The sequence below is a fragment of the Bactrocera neohumeralis genome, unplaced genomic scaffold (assembly GCF_024586455.1).
Source record: "Bactrocera neohumeralis isolate Rockhampton unplaced genomic scaffold, APGP_CSIRO_Bneo_wtdbg2-racon-allhic-juicebox.fasta_v2 cluster10, whole genome shotgun sequence".
In the NCBI taxonomy this organism is placed as follows: domain Eukaryota; kingdom Metazoa; phylum Arthropoda; class Insecta; order Diptera; family Tephritidae; genus Bactrocera; species Bactrocera neohumeralis.
This window is the reverse complement of record NW_026089623.1, coordinates 24,802,849-24,826,761: the sequence shown is the minus strand read 5'-3', so window position 1 is coordinate 24,826,761 and position 23,913 is coordinate 24,802,849. Positions and strand designations below refer to the sequence as shown.

General features: G+C 34.6%; 1 protein-coding gene and 1 long non-coding RNA gene across 6 annotated transcripts in view; one reads left to right on the top strand and one right to left on the bottom strand.

Moving 5' to 3' along the window:
• Positions 1 to 19,391: 19,391 nt before the first annotated feature.
• Positions 19,392 to 21,957, bottom strand: LOC126765463 (uncharacterized). Of its 3 annotated transcripts, XR_007668429.1 has the most exons (5): positions 21,646 to 21,957; positions 20,150 to 20,511; positions 19,839 to 20,079; positions 19,601 to 19,774; positions 19,392 to 19,550 (listed from the first exon to the last, which is right to left on the bottom strand). It is a non-coding gene; the product is annotated as an uncharacterized LOC126765463 (long non-coding RNA). The 3 variants fall into 3 exon arrangements; XR_007668427.1 differs by having other exon boundaries at positions 19,839 to 20,511; XR_007668428.1 differs by having other exon boundaries at positions 19,612 to 19,774; positions 19,839 to 20,511.
• Positions 21,958 to 21,971: 14 nt separating this feature from the next.
• The window catches only part of LOC126765259 (uncharacterized), a 255,305-nt gene continuing 253,363 nt past the window's right edge, over positions 21,972 to 23,913 (top strand). For 2 of the 3 annotated variants that reach the window (XM_050482961.1, XM_050482957.1), the window contains exon 1: positions 21,972 to 22,183. The gene's annotated coding sequence lies outside the window, so the exon portion shown is untranslated. The remainder of the gene's footprint in view (positions 22,184 to 23,913) is intronic. The other variant, XM_050482958.1, reaches the window with a different exon arrangement.

Here is a 23,913-nt window from a genome sequence, read left to right as displayed (position 1 = left end):
AAGTTTACAACATAAACTAATACGGATACAACACAAGGTTCCACACAAAACTCATCAACAATACTCCACAGCGAAGTAATTAACCCAACACACGAAACGGATTAAAATATTTGAAATTAAAAGAATATGTAAAAACTGAATTGTAACACTATTTAATACGTAATTAAGAGTGATTAACCTATATTGGTAACACACATACACATGCCCATACATCTATATATATATATATCTCTTTTTGATGCTTTATATTAAATAATAAATTTATAACGTTTAAACTAAAACGAAATAATTTTCATTAAACGCAATCGGCCGCTTACGTTGACACACCCCGACAGAGTATGTGCGAATGTACTTTCACATGAATAAAGAATTTCATTGATATCCCAAACCGTTTTTGTTTTATTTCAAAAAACTTTTGTAGGGCTCTTATTGAAAACCCCGCTAATAGACCAAACAACAAATATGTATATGGAGACATTGTCATTATTTCAAAGCACTTACATACATATGTGACGATGTGGGCACGCTGTATAGTAAGTTAATGCTCGTATTATACAAATATTATTTTGAAATAAGTAAAAAATACCGAGTGGACTCTAAGTTAGGAATACTCAGGGAAACTTTCCAATATTGCCTCTTGTATAATAATGCAATCTTGTATTACGAATTCCTTATTTTGACAACTTTGTTGAGTGTTTGTAAAATATGTAAAAATTCTAATATTTATTTTACTTAATTAAATAATAACGATTATAAACTTTTGCAAATAAATACAGACAGCTAAAAGATTCATATTAAGAAAAATGTAAATGATAAGTGCATGTTATGATACGTTATTGGAAAGCTGAATCGTTATTTGAAAATTTTTAGAATCCAATCGGTCTGCTTTACTTAAGCTGTTATACTACATATATGTTCACCTTTGTACTACTTTTAAATTTTTGCGGGAATAACAGTCGGGTTATAGTTTCCCTCTGCTCAGTTATCACCAGTCGCTTCAATACACAAAAACATACTTATGGACTTATTAAAAGCTCATGCATATTTGGAAGTAAAAAATCCCAAAAAACACTAACTCATTGCATTGTGATGTAAAAATACTTACATACTCCGAAATGGGGTGGCAGCATAAAGCGATGTTTCCCGAAAGAAAAACCGGTAAATATATTAAATGTATAAATAATTATTTTAATAATTAGAAACACCCCTATATTTTAAGGTTTCGACTATTCATTATTAATTTTTAGTATTTTTTAATTAGAATGTGGTTCATTCCTTTACAGAAAGCATATAAGCTGAAGTTTGGAACTTTTTACAAAACGGCATTTTTTGTAGAAAGTTTTAAGCTTGATATTTTTTTCGGTAAGGAAAAATTATAATATAATTAAAAACTTTCAACTATATAGGGGTCTAAAACGTAATAATCACTATATTTCGTCAAAACGACATCACGAATTGTTTCTCACGCAAATATTTAATATCTAGGAAACATGTCAAAAAATGATAGAGGCAAATTATTTTCACGCCGGACCAAATAAAGCTTATTTCACATTAAAACCTATTTTAGAAGAGTTAGAGCCTATTTCAACACTTTCTCTTTTATGTACTTTCACAAACTTATAAAATCATATACTTAACCAACTTGGAAAATAGTGAGATGATAATTGCAAAAGAAAGTGTTGGCTACATCACAACTGACTGGACAAAATTAACATTTCATTTAATTCAAATTCTCACAGGGTAGGTACTCAATTTGGTGCAGTTCTTTTGCCACTATTGTTACCGCAATATCATTAGCATACCTTATTATTACCACTTCCTTCGGTGTTGGAAGACGAAGGATTCCGTCATAGAGTAGGTTCCATAGAAGCGGGTCCAGCACCGATCCTTGTGCTACTCCACCAGTAATTTCATACCGCCTTACCCCTTCATCCGTGTCATACAGCAGTACCTGAATAGAGAGGTAGCGATTTACGAAACGCATATATGCTGGCGTTTTTAGAGCTTCTAATTATATGAGCGCAACTAGCACAATTGAATGAATTTTCTTATATCTAAGGTTATAACAATACTTTGTGGAGCCGTACATCCAGTCCTCAGTGCCTTTGTCTCCTATTTCGGTAACTTTTTCAACTGCGTCAATGGTCGATCGTCTCCTACGAAAACTGTCAGATAAGCCCTCTATTTCTTCTAGATGCTTTTCTAGTCGATCACATATTATCCGTTCGAGGATTTTACCAATAGTATCGATCATACAGAGAGGGAATGTACGAAGTTGGGTCACCTGGAGGCTTGTTCGGTTTTTTTTTGTAGAAAGTTTTAAGCTTGATATAGTTTTCGGCAAGGAAAAATTATAATACATGGTCTGTCGCAAAAGAAACACAACTTTTTAAATATAACTGTTTCTGGTGCCGCCACCTATTGGTGGGTTTTTGAAATAAAAAGTTTGATCTCTTGTTGACATTTCGCAAACATTTTAAGACAATTGGATAACTACAATCGATGTTATCGATCAAAAAGTGACAGCAGCTTTTGGTCATCGGTCGTAAAATGCAAAGAGCAAATATTAAATTTTGTTTTAAACTTGGGTAAACGTTTACTGAAACATTTCAAATGATGAAAAAAGTTTATGGTGATCAGTGCCTAAGTGATTCCAAAAAGGTCGTGAGGACCTCTGTGACGATCAGAAGTCGGTCGTCTTCAGAAGTAAAAAATAAAGACAATGCTGATTTCCGAGGGTATTGTACACCGAGAGTTCATCCCACCTGGCCAAACGATTAATGCTATGTTTTACCTTGGTTTTATGAAGCATCTTTTGTCACGCATTCGTCGTGCTCGACCACAATACCGTGAGGCAGGGTCTTGGCGCCTAATAGAGGAAAAATATTTTCACGCCGGACCAAATAAAGCTTATTTCACACGAAAACCTAAAAAGGAGTTAGAGCCCATATCAACACTTTCTCTTCTATGTACTTTCACAAATTTATATAATCATATACTTAACCAACTTGGAAAATAGTGAGGTGATAATTGCAAAGAAGGTGTTGGCTACATCACAACTGACTGGACAAAATTAACATTTCATTTAATTCAAATTCTCACAGGATAGCAACTATTCGGATAGTCGCAGTAGAACAACTATTCGAATACTATTAAGCGGTTAATGTTAATTTCCATTGGAAAGTTTATGTACCAGAAATTCAAATAATTTCAACCTCTGTCAATTATGGTATAATTTTTCTTTTATTCATATTATATTGAAATAGACTTTGAAAGCATATACCTAGGCAAAAGGAACTTTTTGTTCTTAAAATAAAATCTTTCTGCAAAAAAATATTAGATATCTTTGAAAAAGAAATAAAAAATCGTCCCTCAGGATACAATAAACAAATTTGAAATGATAAGGATTTAGTTTGGGAGATATTGAATAAATTGTAATTAAATATGGGAATTCCGTTTATAGATACTAAATTTTGCATTACTACAATTCTTTTTGATGCTTTGAAGGTAGCAAAGTCTAAACTGATAAACCTATAATAGCCGATGCTTGAAATGAGTTTTTCATTCTCCTTGCAACTCCAAATGATATTCAGCCTAAAGCTACGGAAATAATTAATCGCTTTGCTGCGCTTTTTAAAGCCCTATTTAGAATGCCGTCCAAACCACGTGCTTTTGCATTACCGAACCGTTCCGAAGCTTGTACTACCTTCTTGTCATCCGCTGATAAAAAAACCGAAGCTCTGAGCTTAACGGGTATAGTTCTCTCTTTGCCTGCGTTTTTTGTTCTGGAAATAGGGTTTCTACTACTTTCTTAAGTAGTATAGGGCAGGTCGGCATTTGTTCTTTATCACCTACAACTTTTGTCATTACTGCTTTATACCTTCCACCCTATGGGTTTTCATCCGCTTTATCACCGAATTCCTTAAAGTATGCAGCTTTTGCTTTTTCTGATTGCTGTTCAAGGTCTTTCCGTCTTGCTTTAAAAGTTTCACGTAGTCGTTCATATTATACGGTTCCTCTACTTCTTTGATATTTCCGTCGAACTTTGCGGCAGTTACTTCTCAAAACAGCAATTTCGCAATTCCACCAATATATGGTTGTATTTTTTCCTTACCACAGCAGCACCACAAGCTCTGCTAATATGGTCAGTCAATAGTTTTGCTTGTTTATTCGCGTCATTTGAATTGATTAATTTTTCGTCTATCATTAAATAAGGCCTCATCTATTGATTCGTCTTTCCATTCTCTATTTTGAGCTTTTTTTGGTACCCAGTTCTCTTTTGGCGTTTATTATTACTGCAAGTGGCTATTTATTTTGCCTGGTCGTCATCTGTAACAAGTTCGTCAACTATAGACAAACCTTTGCTCTGGCGCGAACGATTGGGCAGTCAGTATTCTATCTTGAACCGCCTTGTCGCCGCAGACCCATATTGCCATTTTACCTGTGCTATCTGAGACATACACATGTATGTTTTTGCCTTTAGACTTTTGTATTGCTCGCATATTATTGCTGCATCTATTTCCCCTTCGTATATTGTTTGTTTTAGCAGTTCCTGCACTGCTTCGCAGTGGTTTAAATTAATTTGGAGGATTTTCATTTCCTATTTCTGCATGCTGCTAGGTAAACTTTGTTAACTTTGCTTTGTAAACTTAAACATCGTCTAAGTCCCGAATTTCTATTAGCTTTTCATGCATTAAAACTCTTATTTCCACCTTGTTGAACTTTACAAATTTCTTCTTTGTATCCATTGCAGTTTCCTCTTTGCTCTCTCGCTAGCTCCAGCAGAATCCCTCCTTTGGCTGTTTTTCTGATACGCGACACGTTTTCGCCCAAATTTTGGAGAGTTTCCTCTTTATTAATAGCTTTTAGTATCTCACTATAAGATTTGTCCCCAGCTTTCATGATCGCCAGCGCATCCGGTTTCGGAAGGAGTCTGTGGATAACTTTCTTTTGTTCTTTGCTGACTTTTCTCCAATTGTTCTTTACCGTCATCTAGCTTCCAAATGTTTCTTTTATTTTTTCAGTGGAGGAGCCCATCTCTATTTTGCCTTCCATGGAAAGCACCTTACAAAACATAACAATGGCCGGTGTGGACACAAAACAACAAAGTACACAATTTCGTTGTTGCCTTACCTTTCACTTTAATAAAATTGAAATATTTTGTTCGAAGTGAAATTTGTTCTGCAAAAAATAAGTAAATATCTAAATTAATTTGTTTTAAATTATCAATTGACAGAACTACTTTATGCTTATCTTTGTAAAATAACGTCAGGTTTGTTGGAGCTTTGAATAATTTTACATTTTACATATTAGTGGCATCTTCTCCTCTCTGCTCTCCTCACTACTATCGTCGGTAAATTTAAAAATATTTTCAATTTAGCGAGAGCGACAACTGAGAGCCTGCAGTCGTGCAGCTGTCTAAATAACTTATAATTGAGAGAGGTCGCTTGAAGTCGCGCTCTATGCGCTCAGCACATTAGGGTTGGGTTGATCAACCCACTACCAAGCTCACCCTTAACGGACGGTATTCACAAGTCAAGGTACCAAGACTAGCTAGAGGATCAATTTACTGCGTAGTCTAGTGCCGGACGAGTTTAGCTGTCACAATTCTGTGCTGAATGCCTGATGATCGGCCATCTAATGTGTTGAACACATTAGAGAGAGACAGACTCCAAGCGACATATGTCAAATATAAAAAAAAACACACGTTCTTATGGACACAGTTAGCAGCCTAGTTTCTCCGTCTTCTGGTTTCTTCGTCTTCTTGTGTTTCTAGAAGTGTCGTGATTTTCCTGTTGTATTGTGAATAATAGGGTGTGGCTTTATTGGTTATGTGTACTAAATTCTGTATAGTTATGTATTTAGTTCTCACAATATTACGCACGTTCTTTAATAATAATATTAAGTATTCATAAACTGAACATTCTCGTTGCTCAAAATGTAGATAAAGAGTTAAATTTGTGAATTTTCAATGAAAAGGCATCAGAGCAGACGATGTCGTTCAGACCGACGTTGATTCCATAATCCATAAATTCTGTTTTCAAGATGTTTTCAATGTCGGTCCGAAAATAGTATAAGGTACATATGTTTATTCTGTTGAATTTGTTTTCTCGCCTTTCATCGATTTCCTACTGGTAGTCAGATTTCTTTCTTTCATTTGATGATTGCTCCCACAAAGTAACGATTTCTTTTTGGTAATACGGCGGGGCATATATTTACCAGAATGGGGTACCAGGTGTCTATGGAAGTAGTTTTTGTAGATAGAACTGACATTAGAAACAGAGGATAGTAGTTTAATATAGCTATCACTATTTTCTTTTCGGGTTTTTGACAAGTTTATTAGTGTCATTACATATTTATCGACCAATACTTCCATTTCCATAACTTCATTTTGGATCTTCCCAGGCCAAATTGAAGTTATCGACATTTAGTACGAACTGTCTTACCATTGGATTTTTTGTAAATGGTTCTTAACATGTCCAAAACGGACGGACATTCTTCATAACTTAGGTATTATGGTAGGTAGGTTTTTGTCGTTTCGCAATTAGAATGACTGGAATGTCCCTATTGAAATTCTACCAAAAATGTTGGGGCTTTTCGTATTTTGTTAATAGACAATAATGTGCGAAAAATATCGTGGTCCAAGTGTCGTGAACCTCAAAAATGGTCGCAAAGCCAGGATTGACGCCTCGATAGGGCGTCGATTTACTGTCAAAAACTGATGAGATTGAAGCAAGCAATCGAAAAAAGCGGCCAGAACTGATCAACAGAAAAGGCTTCGTCTTCCATCAGTACAACGCTAGACCCCCATATCTTTGATGACTCGGCAAAAATTGGAAGAGCTTGGCTGGGAAGTTTTGATGCATCCACCATATAGCCCTGACCTTGCGCCATCGGACTACCATTTGTTTTGGTCAATGCAGAACTCCTTAATGGAGTAAAGTTGGCTTCAAGAGAAGCCTGTGAAAAAATTGTCGCAGTTTTTCGCCGAGAAACCAGAAGAGTTTTACACTGATGGAATAATGTCTCTAGCGGAAAAATTGCAAAAAGTGGTCGGACAAAGTGGGACCTATTTGGTTTATTGAAGTTATTTATAAATATAAAAGAAAATGATTAGAAATCCGAAAAGATAGATGAAAAATATCGCATAAAGTACCCCACGCTTGTTTTACAATAAAATGCAAACTTTTGGTCAATTATTTTTGTTACGTTATGCTAAGTATTATTTTTCACTTTTCAGTTTGATGTGAGAAACCCCAAATTTGTTAAAATATTAACAATAACATGTTAGGCAGTATTTAATCTTTACTCTTAACCTTTCAGTGACTAATTGCAATATTATTAGCGACCAAGTTCTGTTGACGACCTTATGAGTTCTTTCTTATTATTCGAATCATTTTTTCTAAGGCTTTACTGTTACATGGGGTTTTTAATTCGAATACCCCTCAAAGCTCTACCACGGCTAAGTGCTACGTAAGCTTGTCCATCAGCAAACAGTCGAGAGCCCATCTGCATGATTAATCTTGTTAGAGGAAGACATTTATAACACCAAAACAAGCGTCCGCTCTGTTCAGTTGGCGTAAACGAGAGTCGATCATGCAAAGCATAGAAATTTCGTCTGTAAACAGAAACTCAACGTTTTGCCATAACTGGCGAATCCCTTTCAGGTAATTTCCCTTAAACGATTCTCTCGATACAAAAGTAGCTCTTTGGCATTATTCAGTTTCCACAGTAAGAAGGCGAGGACAAGTTTAAGTAGCTCACCAAAAAGATGCACTTAAAAGTATGAAACCTTTAAAGAGCATAGCTTTGCAATACTAAGTTATATTATATGAAAGTCATGTGTTTTGAATTATTTGACATTTTTTCTTTTGGTTTGCTGTTATTTTACATTTATGTTACCACAGATATTTGTTGTGTACGTCTTTTCAAAAAAAATTTTCTGATATACATATATACATTCTTATATGGTTAATTGAGCATACACAAATGTATGCAAATGCGTATCTTTTTGGCAAGTTGCTTAAACTTGTGCCTTCTTACAGTGTCGCTCAAATTTTCTAAGTTTCAGTACCACTAAAGAAAGTTACAAACAAACAAGCGAGCAAACATATAAGTGACTCTAATATGTAAAAGCGTATTAAAAAGAGTTTGCATTGTAGTTATTTTTCGGAGGTGTTTAATGTAGGCGTTTTGATGGTAAGCAGGCGAATTTTTACTGCAGAACTTCTATTTTAAGCATAGCTTTGCCATTGCAAAACACAATTTTATTACCTTTAAATCATCTGTTTTGCATTGTTTGACATTTTTTTTTGGTATGGTATTATTTTATATTCATGTTTTAAAAGATTTTTATTGTATACGTCTTCGCATTTAAAATTTCCCGATATATAAACAGAAAAAGCTCTCTTAAGCGGATACTGACGGTCGCAGCGCTTTTATCCGCCTAAGGGAGATGTCCGCCCAATATATTTAAGGAAAATTAAAAACAAAAAAAAAATATGTTAATACATTTCAAAACATTTTGTAACATATTTTTATTGCTAAAGGTTCAGCAGAGCGGCTTTTCCGAAAACGTGCACCAATTTTCACGGGAAATGATTTAAAATTCGTGTTTTTAATTCCAATTTACGCATATATATGGCGCATTGTCTATTTTTATGTTTTTTTGTAATAAAAACAATAAAAAATATTATGATTTTGCACGATATTTACGCTGTAAATGGCATCACTGTTCGAAATTTAATTGCGTACTAGTGATACAAGCAGTGATCGGTTTCGAAATATCGATACTCTCGATATTCGAGACTAAACAAGAATTGATAAAAATGAGAATTACATAATAGGAAAATAATAATAATTGGAAAAATAAAAAGAAATTAAAATATCGATATTCGGGTCTGAACGAGAATTGATAAAAATGATAAATACATAATAGAAAAATTTATAATTCATTATTATTTCGAGCGTCCGAAAAAAATAACCCTGGTCGGTCCAACACCCCGGCGTTCATAATTCTTCTGTGTCCAACTTCTTCTTCTTTCTGCAATAATAATGAATTAAACATTTTTCTAGTAAGTATTTATCATTTTTACAAATTCTCTTTCAGTCTCGAATATCGAGAGTATCGATAATTCGAAAACGATCAGTGCATGAATCAACAGTGCCCATTCGAGTTTACAACAGTGATGCCATAATTTCGAACATAACCTTACCATTTTCGTTGAAGTGAAGTGATTGTGAAGTTTTTCATATTTTTATAAAAATAACATAAAAACCAATTTATCTTATTGATTAACTAAACAACACCAAAAATTACGGGTATATAATTGATAGAAGATATATTTTTAACATCTAAAGACGTGTTAAGTGTAAAAGTGAGTTTTTGATTTCAGGAAATACGATGTTTTTTTTATTAAAACAAGGAAAATATTGTTTTTAAAGGCACGCGCCACACATATTCGTAAAGTAGAATTATTTAAGACTTTTCCCTTGAAAATTGGTGCACGTTTTCGGAAAAGCCGCTCTCCTGAACCTTTACCTTTTTATTATTAAAGTAAAATATTCACCTATAAGAAATTCAGATTCACAAATCATAAACTTAAATGAAATTAGTATTAGATATTAGTATTTATACAAAATTTAAAAGTTAGTTTTGTTTACTGAAAAAATTGACGAATTGTCGATTGCTTTAGGTTGATTTACTTCCATTTTTTCTCATTTTCCACAAGACAAATCTCTAAGAACGTTAGTTATTGCTATGCAACAACATCACTTTTAGCAAACGTTTTCAAGCGAGAAATTTGTTTGAATGCTTCATGATAATTGTTAATTAGATTCGAGTCTTCCACAGCTACCTCCTCATCAGAATCACTTAAATCTTCCCCAGTATTAGTAACGCCTTCATACTGTAATTTTCCGTGCATGCAACGTTGTTAATATTTAAATAAGCCTCTAATATAAAGTCACTAAGTTGTACAATTTCATTTAAACTAAAAAGCGTTGCTAATGGAATATCGTCCTCAAGCTCAAACAGTTCCACATTCGAATTGTGCACAAATCCAGATATTCAGAAACAGTTTTCTATGTTTTTATAATTCTGATGCGGATTTAGCTGTATTCATATTTGATAGCATATCTTTTATAATGAACTTTCTGTATATGAATGAAATTTTGTATTATCCCCTGATCCAAGGGCTGGCATATGGATGTTGGATTAGGCCAGGTAGAAACTATGAAGTTATGTTTGTCAGGAAGATATCTCTGGGATGAGAGACAAATTTATTTAAAAATAAAAGAATATTTCTGTTGCGAGATTTCATTTTTGTGTCAAGTTGTCGTAGCCACTTTGTCAAAATTTCTGTTGTCATAAACGTCTTTTTGTTCGCTTTTCCAATGACTAATATCTTTCCTTTTTGTCCAACCATATTGATGCAAAACATAATGACAAGCCTTTCCTTCGACAATTTACCACCAGTAAATTTTTCTGATTTTAGAGCCAACTTTTTGTCAGGCATGGTTCGAAAAAAGATACCATTTTCATCGGCATTGTACACATGTTCAGGTCTGTACTGACTCAGCTAAGAAGGAAGTTTTTCCCTGAATTGCTTTACATCTTCTGAAGTAACATCTGAAGCTGCTGATGTTGGTAAGCATTTAAATGCGAAGTTATGTCTAGTTCGCCACTGAAGCCATCCATATGAGGCGGAAAATATTGTGTATTCTATGTGTTCTGCTATTTCTTTGGCCTTGGATTTAATTATTGGACTTGAAAAAGGGATGTTTTTGCTTCTTGCCACAGCGAACCAGTCATAACACAACTTATCGACCTGGGAACCCTTATGTGTGAGAAAATTCTTCTTTGGTTAATATTAAACCCAGACTTCTATTTAGCCTTAATGTCTTCCTTATTTGTGATAACTGCTGCAAATTGCGTTTTTCCAATGTTAAACCTTAAGAAACAACAACAAGCCTCGAATGAGAGACCCCCCTTTTGATGACGACCATGGCAAACGAAATAAGGACTACGAATTGAGGGCATGCACCTGGAATGTCCGGTCCCTTAATTGGGAAGGTGCCGCTGCCCAGCTGGTTGATGCCCTCGTAAAAACAAAGGCTGACATCACTGCCGTCCAAGAAATGCGATGGGCGGGACAAGGACAGAGACGAGTAGGTCCTTGTGACATTTACTACAGTGGCCATATAAAGGAGCGCAAGTTTGGTGTAGGATTCGTGGTGGGAGAGAGACTCCGTCGCCGAGTACTATCATTCACTCCGGTGAATGAATGTCTAGCCACAATCCGCATCAAAGCGAGGTTCTTCAACATATCGCTGATCTGCGCCCACGCCCCGACGGAAGAGAAGGACGATGTGACCAAAGATGCCTTTTATGAGTGCTTGGAGCGCACTTATGAGAGCTGCCCCCGCCACGATGTCAAAATCGTGCTTGGCGACTTTAACGCCAGGGTGGGCAAAGAAGGTGTCTTTGGCACTACGGTCGGTAAATTCAGCCTCCACGACGAAACATCCCCTAATGGGTTGAGGCTGATTGACTTCGCCGGGGCCCGAAATATGGTTATCTGTAGTACTAGATTCCAGCATAAGAAGATTCATCAAGCTACCTGTCTGTCTCCGGATCGAAAAACTACCAACCAGATCGATCATGTTGTGATAGACGGAAGACACGCCTCCAGTGTTTTAGATGTGCGTGCGCTCCGAGGTCCTAACATCGACTCGGACCACTATCTTGTTGCAGCTAAGATTCCCACCCGCCTCTGTGCAGCAAAAAACGCGCGCCAACAAACACAAGGAAGGTTCGACGTCGAGAAGCTGCAATCACAACAGACAGCCGAACGATTTTCTACTCGGCTTGCACTCCTGCTCTCTGAGAGCACTCGTCAACAACTCGGTATAAGGGAACTGTGGGACGGAATTTCAAACTCCTTACGTACAGCTGCAATCGAAACCATTGGTTTTCGGAAAGTGCAAAAGAACAGCTGGTACGACGAGGAGTGTCGTGTCGCAGCGGAGAGAAAACAGACTGCCTACCTCGCAACGTTATGATCGACCACTACACGTGCGGGATGGGATAGATACCGAGAGTTGAAGAGGGAAGCGAGACGCATTTGCAGACAGAAGAAGAAAGAGGCTGAAATGCGTGAGTACGAAGAGCTTGATAAGCTGGCCGACAGGGGTAACGCTCGAAAATTCTACGAAAAAATGCGGCGGCTTACAGAAGGTTTCAAGACCGGAGCATACTCTTGTAGAACCCCCAAAGGTGATATAGTCACTGATGCCCAGAGAATAGTTAAATTATGGAGGGAACACTTCTCCAGCCTGCTGAATGGCAGTGAACGCTCAACGCCAGGAGAAGGCGAACCCGATTCCCCAATCGATTACGATGGAGCAGACGTTCCGTTGCCCGACCATGAAAAAGTTCGAATAGCAATTACCCGCCTAAAGAACAACAAAGCGGCGGGGGCCGACGGATTGTCGGCCGAGCTATTCAAACACGGCGGCGAAGAACTGATAAGGAACATGCATCAGCTTCTTTGTAAAATATGGTCGGACGAAAGCATGCCCAACGATTGGAATTTAAGTGTGCTATGCCCAATCCATAAAAAAGGAGACCCCACAATCTGCGCCAACTACCGTGGGATTAGCCTCCTCAACATCGCATATAAGGTTCTATCGAGCGTATTGTGTAAAAGATTAAAGCCCACCGTCAACAAACTGATTGGACCTTATCAGTCTGACTTCAGACCTGGAAGATCAACAACCGACCAGATATTCACCATGCGCCAAATCTTGGAAAAGACCCGTGAAAGAAGAATCGACACACACCACCTCTTCGTCGATTTCAAAGCTGCTTTCGACAGCACGAAAAGGAGCTGCCTTTATGCCGCGATGTCTGAATTTGGTGTCCCCGCAAAACTAATACGGCTGTGTAAACTGACGTTGAGTAACACCAAAAGCTCCGTCAGGATCGGGAAGGACCTCTCCAAGCCGTTCCATACCAAACGAGGTTTCAGACAAGGCGACTCCCTATCGTGCGACTTTTTCAACAAGCTTCTGGAGAAAATAATTCGAGCTGCAGAACTAAATAGAGAAGGTACCATCTTTTATAAGAGTGTACAGCTGCTGGCGTATGCCGATGATATTGATATAATCGGCCTCAACACCCGCGCCGTTAGTTCTACTTTTTCCAGACTGGACAAGGAAGCTAAGCAAATGGGTCTGGCAGTGAACGAGGGCAAGACGAAATATCTCCTGTCTTCAAAAAAACAACATAATTTTGAAGTCGTAGATAATTTCGTCTATCGTGGAACCAGTGTAAACACCACCAACAATGTCAGCCTGGAAATCCAACGCAGGATAACTCTTGCCAACAGGTGCTACTTCGAACTGAGTAGGCAATTGAAAAGTAAAGTCCTCTCTCGACGAACAGAAGCTAAACTCTATAAGTCGCTCATAATTCCCGTCCTGCTATATGGTGCAGAGGCTTGGGCGATGACAGCAATCGATGAGTCGACGTTACGAGTTTTCGAGAGAAAAATTCTGCGAAAGATTTATGGTCCTTTGCGCATTAGCCACGGCGAATATCGCATTCGATAGAACGATGAGCTGTACGAGATATACGACGACATTGACATAGTTCAGCGAATTAAAGGTCAGCGGCTACGCTGTCTAGGCCATGTTGTCCGGATGGATGAAAACACTCCAGCTCTGAAAGTATTCGACGCAGTACCCGCCGGGGGAAGCAGAGGAAGAGGAAGACCTCCACTCCGTTGGAAGGACCAAGTGGAGAAGGACCTGGCTTCACTTGGAATATCCAATTGGCGCCACGTAGCGAAAAGAAGAAACGACTGGCGCGCTGTTGTTAACTCGGCTATAATCGCGTAAGCGGTTTCTACGCCAATTAAGAAGAAGAAGAAGGCTACGCTGGCCAGGTCATGGTGTCCGGATGGACGAAAACACTCCAGCTCTGAAAGTATTCGACACAGTACCCGCCGGGGGAAGCAGAGGAAGAGAAAGACCTCCACTCCGTTGGAAGGACCAAGTGGAGAAGGACCTGGCTACGCTTGGAATATCCAATTGGCGCCACGTAGCGAAAAGAAGAAACGACTGGCGCGCTATTGTTAACTCGGCTATAATCGCGTAAGCGGTGTCTACGCCAATTAAGAAGAAGAAAAAGAAACTTTAAGAAAATCGTAAGATTCAATTGATGGCCGATCACTAAAAGTACAAAAATGTATTTGCAATATCACGCATAGAATTTTTTTCTTTTTCTTAAAAATTTATTATTTCCTGTTTTTCTTTTGAGCCATGCGCGATGCCATTCTGCATAAAAACCCTTTTTTAAAGTAACGGTTAGTCGCAGTAGCTGCGGCATTTTTTCTCTATGAACAAAATACGGGGATTCACAGCTTAAAGCACATTACTTGTCTGAGGCATTTTGCTAGCAGCCACAGTGAAAGGCAAAATGTTTGATGAAGTATGGGAATATGATTTCTCCTTTGCTTGTTTATAAATTTGTACATAGTTATGAGAAAACTGTATAACAATTTGGGAGAGGGAATAGAACAAGTCACCCACACAAACTAAATTATGGTTGTAAGCGTTTGCCGACCATTTGTTTAAAAACTGGATAAAGCAAGAAGAGAGAGTTGTTCGCTCATGTTTCATATTTAAAACGTGTACGCGTCCGGCCAAGGGAGCATGATTCCTTCCTGAAACATGGCGAAAATTTTAAGATCAAGAAATTTGACTGGCTGTCCGGCTAAAAGAGCTGTCCGCAAGGAGAGCTTTCACTGTACTTTCTGTAAGGATACGTATTTGAGAATACACATTTGTATCCTATACAAATGTCACAAACAATAGTTGCAACTTTTATTTTAACGTTGAATACTTTTAAGCGCTCCTTTTTGGTGAGCTACTTCTCTCAAATATTCTACATATTTCTGTACCTCTGGTAAAAGTTACAAACAAACATGCAATCAAACATACAAGTAAAGCTAACAAAAGCGTATTAAAATCATTTATTAATTCAGAGCTAACACATTAATTCACTTTATTAAGTATTGAAAGTTTAAAAGTCAGTTGTTTTAATATACCAAAAAATCGTAAAGAACGATTAAAATAGTTTTGCCATATATTAAAAGTTCAATGTAAAATAATTTTTAAACGTAATAAATGATGAACGTTTTAATTTAAATGGAAAATGATATAAAAACGCTAATTTTGAGGCGCTCTTAAACTGAAATAAGTTAGACATCCCTTTATCCCTGGTTTACTGAATTTTAAGCTTGATATAGTTTTCGGTAAGGAAAAATTATAATATAATGGAAAAAAATACTTTATATAAAATAAAAGAAAAACTTTCAATTATATAGGGGTCTAAAAATGTAATAATCACTATATTTCGTCAAAACGACATCACGAATTGATTCTCACACAAATATTTTAATATTTAGGAAACATGTCAAAAAATAGTAGAGGCAAATTATTTTTACGCCGGACCAAATAAAGCTTATTTCACACGAAAACCTATTTCAGAAGAGTTAGAGCCCATATAAACACTTTCTCTTCTATGTACTTTCGCTAATTTATAAAATCATATACTTGAACAACTTGGAAAATAGTGAGATGATAATTGCGAAAGAAAGTGTTGGCTTCATCACAACAGACGGGACAAAATTAATATTTCATATAATTCAAATTCTCGCAGCGGAGCAGCTATTCGAATAGTCGCAGTAGAAAAACTATTCGATTTTATTATCGTAGTTGGAAAGTTACGACTATTCGAATACTATTAAGCGGTTAATGTTAATTTCCATACGAACGGTTATATACCGGAAATTCAAATAATTTCAACCTCTGTCAATTATGATATTTTTCTTTCATATTACATATATTGAATTAATTATTAATTTTTCTTTCATATTACATACTTTGAAAGCTTATACCTAGGCAAAAGGAACTTTTTATTCTTAGAATAAAATCTTTCTGCAAAAAAATATTAGATATCTTTGAAAAAGAAATAAAAAATCGTCCTTCATGATAATTATACTTAAAACAATTATACAATAAAAAAATTTGAAATGATAAGGATTTAGTTTTAGAGATATTAAATAAATTTTAATTAAATAAGGGAATTGGGTTTGTAGATACTAAATTTTGCATTACTACAATTCTTTTTGATGCTTTGGAGATAGCAAAGTCTAAACCGATAAACCTATAATAGCCGATGCTCGAAATGAATTTTTCATTCTCGTTGCAACACCAAATGATATTCAGCCTAACGCTATGGAAATAGTTAATCGCTTTGCTGATGGAAAAGAAAAATGTCAACATAGAGTTATTATGGTTGGAGCCAACATTGCACGTATTTTCGAATTTTATATTTTTTCTTTGACATTAAATGGAAGTGCTACTCCTATACTCGTATGAAGTGCGTTGATGGTATTATAAAATTATGGAAATCTTTAAAGCAATTTTTTTTAAACTAAAATTAGAGGATCTTTCATTATTGGTGCAATATATTATATTTACTTTTCTTACATCCCTGTCTACTTTTTATGAACAATGAAAGTACTTCTTTGCTTCATTTGTACTAAAGGTTATCGAGCACCTGATAAAACATTTGAAATCATATCATATCGTTCCAAAAATTTATGAATTTTTTTGAGGAAAAATGTAAAGAAATCTTTAGTATTACTATATGTATATACGTATAGATCTCAGCATAATCTAACAAAAAGTACTGATCGATTATCATGCAAACAGAAGTTATTTTTACACAACTCAACAATTTTGGCGGATTCGACAAAAATCTCTTCGTCAGATAATCAAATAATACCAGAATTTTCTTCATCTTTTAAGGAATCCAAAATTTCATTACTTCTTTAATTGCATTCAAATTTTTCTCGAAAGGACGTACTTGATATACAAAGTTCTGCTACACAATTTTTGATGTACAATTGTTTAAAAATATTGCCTAATGTTAGTGAACACAAATGTTCACTTGATGAAATAACCTAACCTCTTTCTTAACCATTTTCTGGAGTTTACCGAAAATAAGTTCATTAAAAATTAGAGGAACTAAATTTGTATAGACATCCACAGAAGTACATTATTAGGGAAGATCTTTCAGATGTCGTACGAAACAATAATCCTTCTTAAAAATTATCAAAATAAGAAATATCAACAATAAACATAAGTTTTCAAATAAATTTTCAAAATTAAAGGTGCGTTAAAGGCAACCTTAGTAAAAATGGCCATTTTTCAAAAGACAATTCTTCTCATTTCATTAATGGAGGTTCTTGGCGAAGATCAAAACATACAGAAAACTGTGTAACAATACCATATTTTCTGTACCTCGATGGTCTTAGAATAAATGATCCTTCGAAATCAAAATCCCAGGTTTTCAAATAAGTAGACTAGCAAATATATTTTTTACACGGTTTGTTAAAACCAGTTATCTCAAATTTTAGGTGAATATGCAGAAGAGGTAAACAACGTTTTTACGGCTTAAAAATAATTGCTATGTTTTACTTCAGAATCCAAAGTAAACAGGACTTAAAACAAAAAACAGAACAAATAGTTGTTTTTACAAAATCAATTTATTTTATTCAAAATAGTATCCTTCTGCTTCAATAAAGCTTTTTGCACGGTCTAAAAGTATGTCGAACGACTGTTTTAGCTCGTTGGCCGGTATGGCTCCAGTATGCCGGTGCAAGCCTTTTGAATGGCCTCTATGTCTGCATAGGCAAATGCATTTTTCCGAAAAGGAAGAAGTCGCACGGCGCCATATCAAGTAAATACGGGGAGTGGTTAATGGTTAAAATGTGATTTTTCGTCAAATAATCGTCATTCGAATGTTGGATTCTGAGCAATTTTTGGTCGTCAATCGTAAGCCCAAATGTTCGATCAAAATGCGATAAATCGATGGTTTGGAGATGTTTAATTCCATTTCCATGAATTTTAATGATGATTTCGGATAATTTTTGATGAATTCACGCACAGTTTTGATGGAATTTCCGGTGAACACGGATCTTCATTGGCCCACATGTTGATCGTCATTTATGTCCTCACGACCACTTTGAAAACGTTGAAACCACTCGTGCTCTCTGCCACGTGATAGGCAATCAGCGCCATAAACTTGTTTCATCAATTTTGTTCTACGTTTCGGTAAAAGTTTAACCAATTTTAAAACAAAATTTAATGTTGGCTCTTTGTTCGAAGCTCATTTTTGCACCGATAATACAAACATACTTACACTTAAAACGCAATAACTTCCCTTCCAATCAATGAAATGTCATGAAATTCTCACTGGACAGTCGATAAAGATAGAAAATTCTAACGTATCAGTCGACGTATAGATGGCGCCACCAGGGGGTGCTAGATTCAAAAAGTCCTGTTTACTTTGGAAAACATCTTGTATAATGATTTGTCTAACAAATCTTATGTCGAATAAGTCGGTCAATGTATGAGTTATATGTAGTATATGTATATATAAAATTGCTTACATTCTGGTTAGCGTTTTACATCTTAAGGTATTTCCCTGGCTTTGATTTTTGTAAGTTGGAAGAGTATAAAAGGTTAGGTTGCAACTGATTAGCGCTTTCCTTTCTTACTTACTTGTTTATCCTTTAGATTTAAAAATACACTAGAGCATATCTTACAAAATTATTGACAACGTCCAAAATCGACCAGTGTAATCTATTATTAATTATTCAATAATATTACGTTGTCTATCGTTGTTCTTCTCTATATGTCAAAAATTGTCTGTCAATGCATACCTGTGTTAATCAAAACTTAATTTGTAAACAATATGATCTCTTATTGCATTGCCTATGATAAAATTTTTTTTTATGCTCTTTGCTATTTAAATATTATTTAATATTACTAAAAAGCATGAAGATTTTATTGTTTTTCTACTCTAATAAAAAACGGTACATCTATATATTTGCAATGGATATTTTTAACAAACAGAATATAAGTACCATGTGGTACTTAAAGGGAACTCTTTAATTTCTTTTACAAAATATTCTGCATCTATGGTTGATTGTATTTGAACGTTGGCTGCTTTCATAAACGCAATATATAAAGCATACATGCAATCCATTGTAATTCGTAACGCTACTGCGTTAATGCGGGAAGTATGAAACCTATGAATGCATAACAGCCCTATTTCATGCGCATTAGCTGTCTAAATTTGCAAGTGTTACTTTGCAGGCATTGCATTGAAAAATTTAAATCGGAAGGTTCGCCTATGAAGTAAGAGATTTATAATAAAATATGTGTTATATATTGAATTTCAGTTGTTATTTCTTTTACATTTTTATTTATTTTTAGTTATTTATATTATTATTAGGACAATGTTTGGAGCCCTTCATAAACGTAAAATAAATGCATTGCATATTTTCACAAAGAAAGGTTGTAATGCATAAATGCTTTCTAGAGATCTACAATTTAAAAATTAACTTCGGTTAATGCGAAAGCAGATCGGTTTTGTTGGCAATCATGTTCCCAAAATGCTGCTTGTGTTCCTGGAATTAATAATATTTAATTGAAGACTTTTGTATGAATATACACAAACATTTGTCTAACACGATTTAATCAGTGTCCCAAAGTCGTTGTTTCTTCAACTGCGCTATTTTTTTTGCAAGGGCAAGGTGCTGGGTAATAATAGTCTTTATTAATTCTCTTGAAGAATCATCGTTGCACAAGGTATTTATCTCGCTTCTTAAAGCTAATAATTAAAATTTTATTGCTAAAATATAAAGCACGATCTTTAATAATAATTGTAAGCAAATATTAAGTATTCCTAAACTTACCATTCTCGTTGCTCAAGATGTAAATTAAGAATTAAATTTGTGAATTTTCAATGAAAAGGTATCGGAAACAGATGATGTCGTTCAGAACGGCTTTGATTCCACAATCCAAAAATTGTGTTTTCAAGATGTTTTCAATGTTGGCCCGAACATAGTATAATGTATGTTTATTCTGTTCGGATGTGCACGATTTCCTTTTGTTAAAGCTTCGGCTGAATTCGTTTTCTCGCCTTTCAACGATTTCCTATCGGTAGTCAGATTTATATTTTTCATTTGATGATGATGATTGACATTGAGTTTAATAAAGCTATCACCTTTTTCTTTTCGGATGTTTGACAAGTTTATTAGTGTCATTACTTATTTATAAACCAATACTTTTATTTTCATAACTTCATTTTGGATCTTCCCAGACCAAATTGAAGTTATCGTTATTTATTATGAAATGTCTTACAATTACAGCTGCTAGGTTGTATCGTAGGAGATATAATTTTTGGTCTTTGATTATTTGGGATGGTTTATATAAAACGGCTGTAAACATTTTCGGGACGGACGGCCATTCTTCATAACTTCCGTGAAATGTTTCTGGGTCACATGTCAGTACCTCGAAAAGATTGCCTGAACTTGACTCCATAGGTAGGTTTTGACGTTTCGCAATTACAATGACCGTTCAAAATCACTAATATAATATGTAAAACAATGAAAATTAAAGAAAATGCAAAATGTATATGTATTTGATGAAATATTTTGTAATGTGATGCAAGTAGTATTCATTTTAAATTAAAAATGATTATAATCATTTATTAATTCAGAGCTAACACATTAATTCACTTTATTAAGTATTGAAAATTTAAAAGTCAGTTATTTTAATATACCAAAGAATCATAAAAACGATTAAAATAGTTTTGCCGTATATAATATTAAAAGTTTAAGATATAATAATTTTTAATCGACATAAATATTAGGCGTTTTAATTTAAATGGAAAATGATATAAAAAACGCTAATTTTGAGTCGCTCTCAAACTGAAAACAAGTAACTTCTAATTTTCTGCACTAATAGCAGATAAAAAGGCAAAATACCGCTATCATTGGCGACGATGGAAATATTGAATTCAATTCTTCAGGCATACATATGTAAGAGAGAAACAGAAGAATAAGAGAAAATCTTTAACGTAACTTTTGACAAAAATATGGACATATGCAAATTTTGAAAAAGGAACAAACAAAAGGCACTGTATTATTATTTTAATTTTCCTTTTCCAATTTTTACAGAATGTCATACAATAATCATAAGAATATCATATATGTAAATGAAGAAGTAAGAAAAATAAATTTTGAATTGAATTAATTACGAGTAGAACTTATGAGTAAAACCAAACGGAATTCCTTATAATTTTGTTTTATTTTGTACATCCGGTCTACCTTTCAGCCTAAAGCCTGTTCATGAATATTATCAATTTTATGTGGTATATTTGGCTCTCTAAAGTTTCGTTAATATTCTTATTAGCACAGCAAAGTATTTTCGTAAATTTATATTTATTTGGCAAATATATTTAATAATTTATCTAATAAGACAAAAATTTAAATGTCGCAATAGCGTTCAACAGTTAAAACTACACTTTCCATTTGTCACAGCAAAATGTAAAATTTGTATACATCATAAGATATTTTTTCACCCAAACTCAACACAGAGAAATAATCACTGAGTAAAATGCAAGGGGTTTAGTTAAACTACTTCAACTCCTGCTGGTAAAGAAATAACAAATAGACTTTAAAATTGATCTAATATATTTTCAAATGTTAATATTTTTACCAGGATTTATACACTTTTCATAATGCCTTTTCACCTCCACGTTAAAATTATTAAAAACTTTCATAGCATCCCTGGCTTTTAAAAATACTTATTTATGCCATTTATACAAAGTTACTACACGCCGTGTGATGATCCGTATGAGACGCGAATAGATATCGTACAAATGTGAAACGAACTGTTGTTACTTTTAAATTGAGTTAACTAATTACTAATTTGATAGTTACTGGGTTGAGTGAGATCACCACACAGGTTATCATAGGATTTTTTTACAAATTCCACATCATTTGTCACCGTCCACCTTATCAGTGAGCCTACACTCTGTGAAATGAAAATAACGGATAGTTGTTGAACGCGCTTTTTAATCTGTGCATGTCGATCCTAGTGTGATAAAAGAAGAATATGTTCGGTGAATTAATTAATTAATTCTAATTATAAAATTCGGATTCAGTGTCAAATATATAATTATGTATTTACAGAATAACGATAAGTTCAATAAAGCTTGGAGGGTTAAGTGCGAGTTCCGTTATCAAACAATAATGTAATAATTTTTTACATTCTTGTGTTTTATGTACATATGTACATACATGAAATGAATATGTATGAACCCAAATGTCAACATATACTATATGTAATTTACATCAGTATGTATGCGCTATGTAGGCAACGAAGTACCTCCCTCGTCGTACACTTTTTTACACAAGCTCTGTAAACTAGTATAAAATAACAGTTGTGTATAGAGCTAAATGCGCTTATGTCCATTTCACATACATACGTAATGTATATGCTTTTAAATATACCAACAAAGCTTACATTGTCGAATGGCGTGTTTTGTATGAGTACGTTTTATCTGCATTCGCCACCACTGTAGAAAGTTAGAAATACAAAATAGATAGCTGATGCTACTGATCAGTGTTCGGTCTAACGGATGTATTGCTCGCAATTCGCGTTTCGCAGCGATTGTGAGCAAATGAACTAACAATCTAATTCACATATTGTAAATTCTCCACACATAAATATAATTTGTGCTTTAAAGTTATCTTCATGCGTTGAGCTGTGATTGTGATTTTGGAAGAAGCACATGAGTAGTTTCCAGTTTTCCCTTTAACATAGCAGTAGTGTGTTGATACGAAATCAAGAAATATCAAGTAACGAATTTTCCTCATATCCATGAAATGGTTCACATAGGAAAATTTGAAACATTTGATGTAATTTCCATCAACACATAGAAATATTATTCGCTGTGTTTAAAATTATAATTATTGCAATATCTTATTAGTTATTTGTTTTGGCCAATATTAAATATTGTAATATATAATAGTAATTGCAAGGATTTTTTGATATTATTTGAAACAAAAACGGGAGAAATATAGGTAAACACACATTAAGAATCTGTATTCATCCATTCTTCTGAATAGATGATGAGTTTTTAATATCTTTTTTTACTTCTAATAAAAATAATAAATTTTTTCCAAGAGTTTATGGGTTTTTTAACGTTTTATAGGACATAAATAAGAAAAATTGAAGACAGCGAGGATACGTAAATATAAATAAACTATTTGAATCACATTGCTCGTACAGTAGTTTAGAGTTGGGATTAGCAAGCCTCATAAATTAAACTTTCCAATGTTGATTGTTACCTAAAATTTTCATAATTTCACAATATGTCGCCGTGAGTACAATAGGTTGTCAACTAAACGTTTGTTTGTAACACCTAAATCAATCATGTCTGTGCAAGAGATAACTGATCTATACTCAGCTATCTTTAATGAAATCACTTGCACTCTATGGAGGTTGTTATGGCTTATGGGGAAGAACGAACTATTGTCACGTCTACAAAATTCCGTTAAGCGAAAAATTACAAAGTACTATAACTAAGACACAAACTAAGCTACAAAACTGAAATTTGGTGCTGAGGATCACCATAGGCAAATGCGTTTGTGATCAAAGTGTATCAGACGCCCAACCTCTCATAGCTTAAATTTACACGGGGTTACGAATTCTCAATGTAAATTAATTAAATTTTTATATTTTAATCCCGAAGTTGGGATTAAAATTTAGGTTTTTATTTCTTAATCCCGTTGTTAGGATATTATATCTCCGCAGCTATATCGTCCCATTTTTATAAAACTATTTTTTGCTGAATTGTTCGGTTATGGCATGTATAACTAACTTATATCTTATTCAAAGGTTATTTTTAATACTACTTAATGTGCAATAACTGTCTATAGAAAAGCATCGTAACATGATTTTTCACCCTAGAGATAGTAC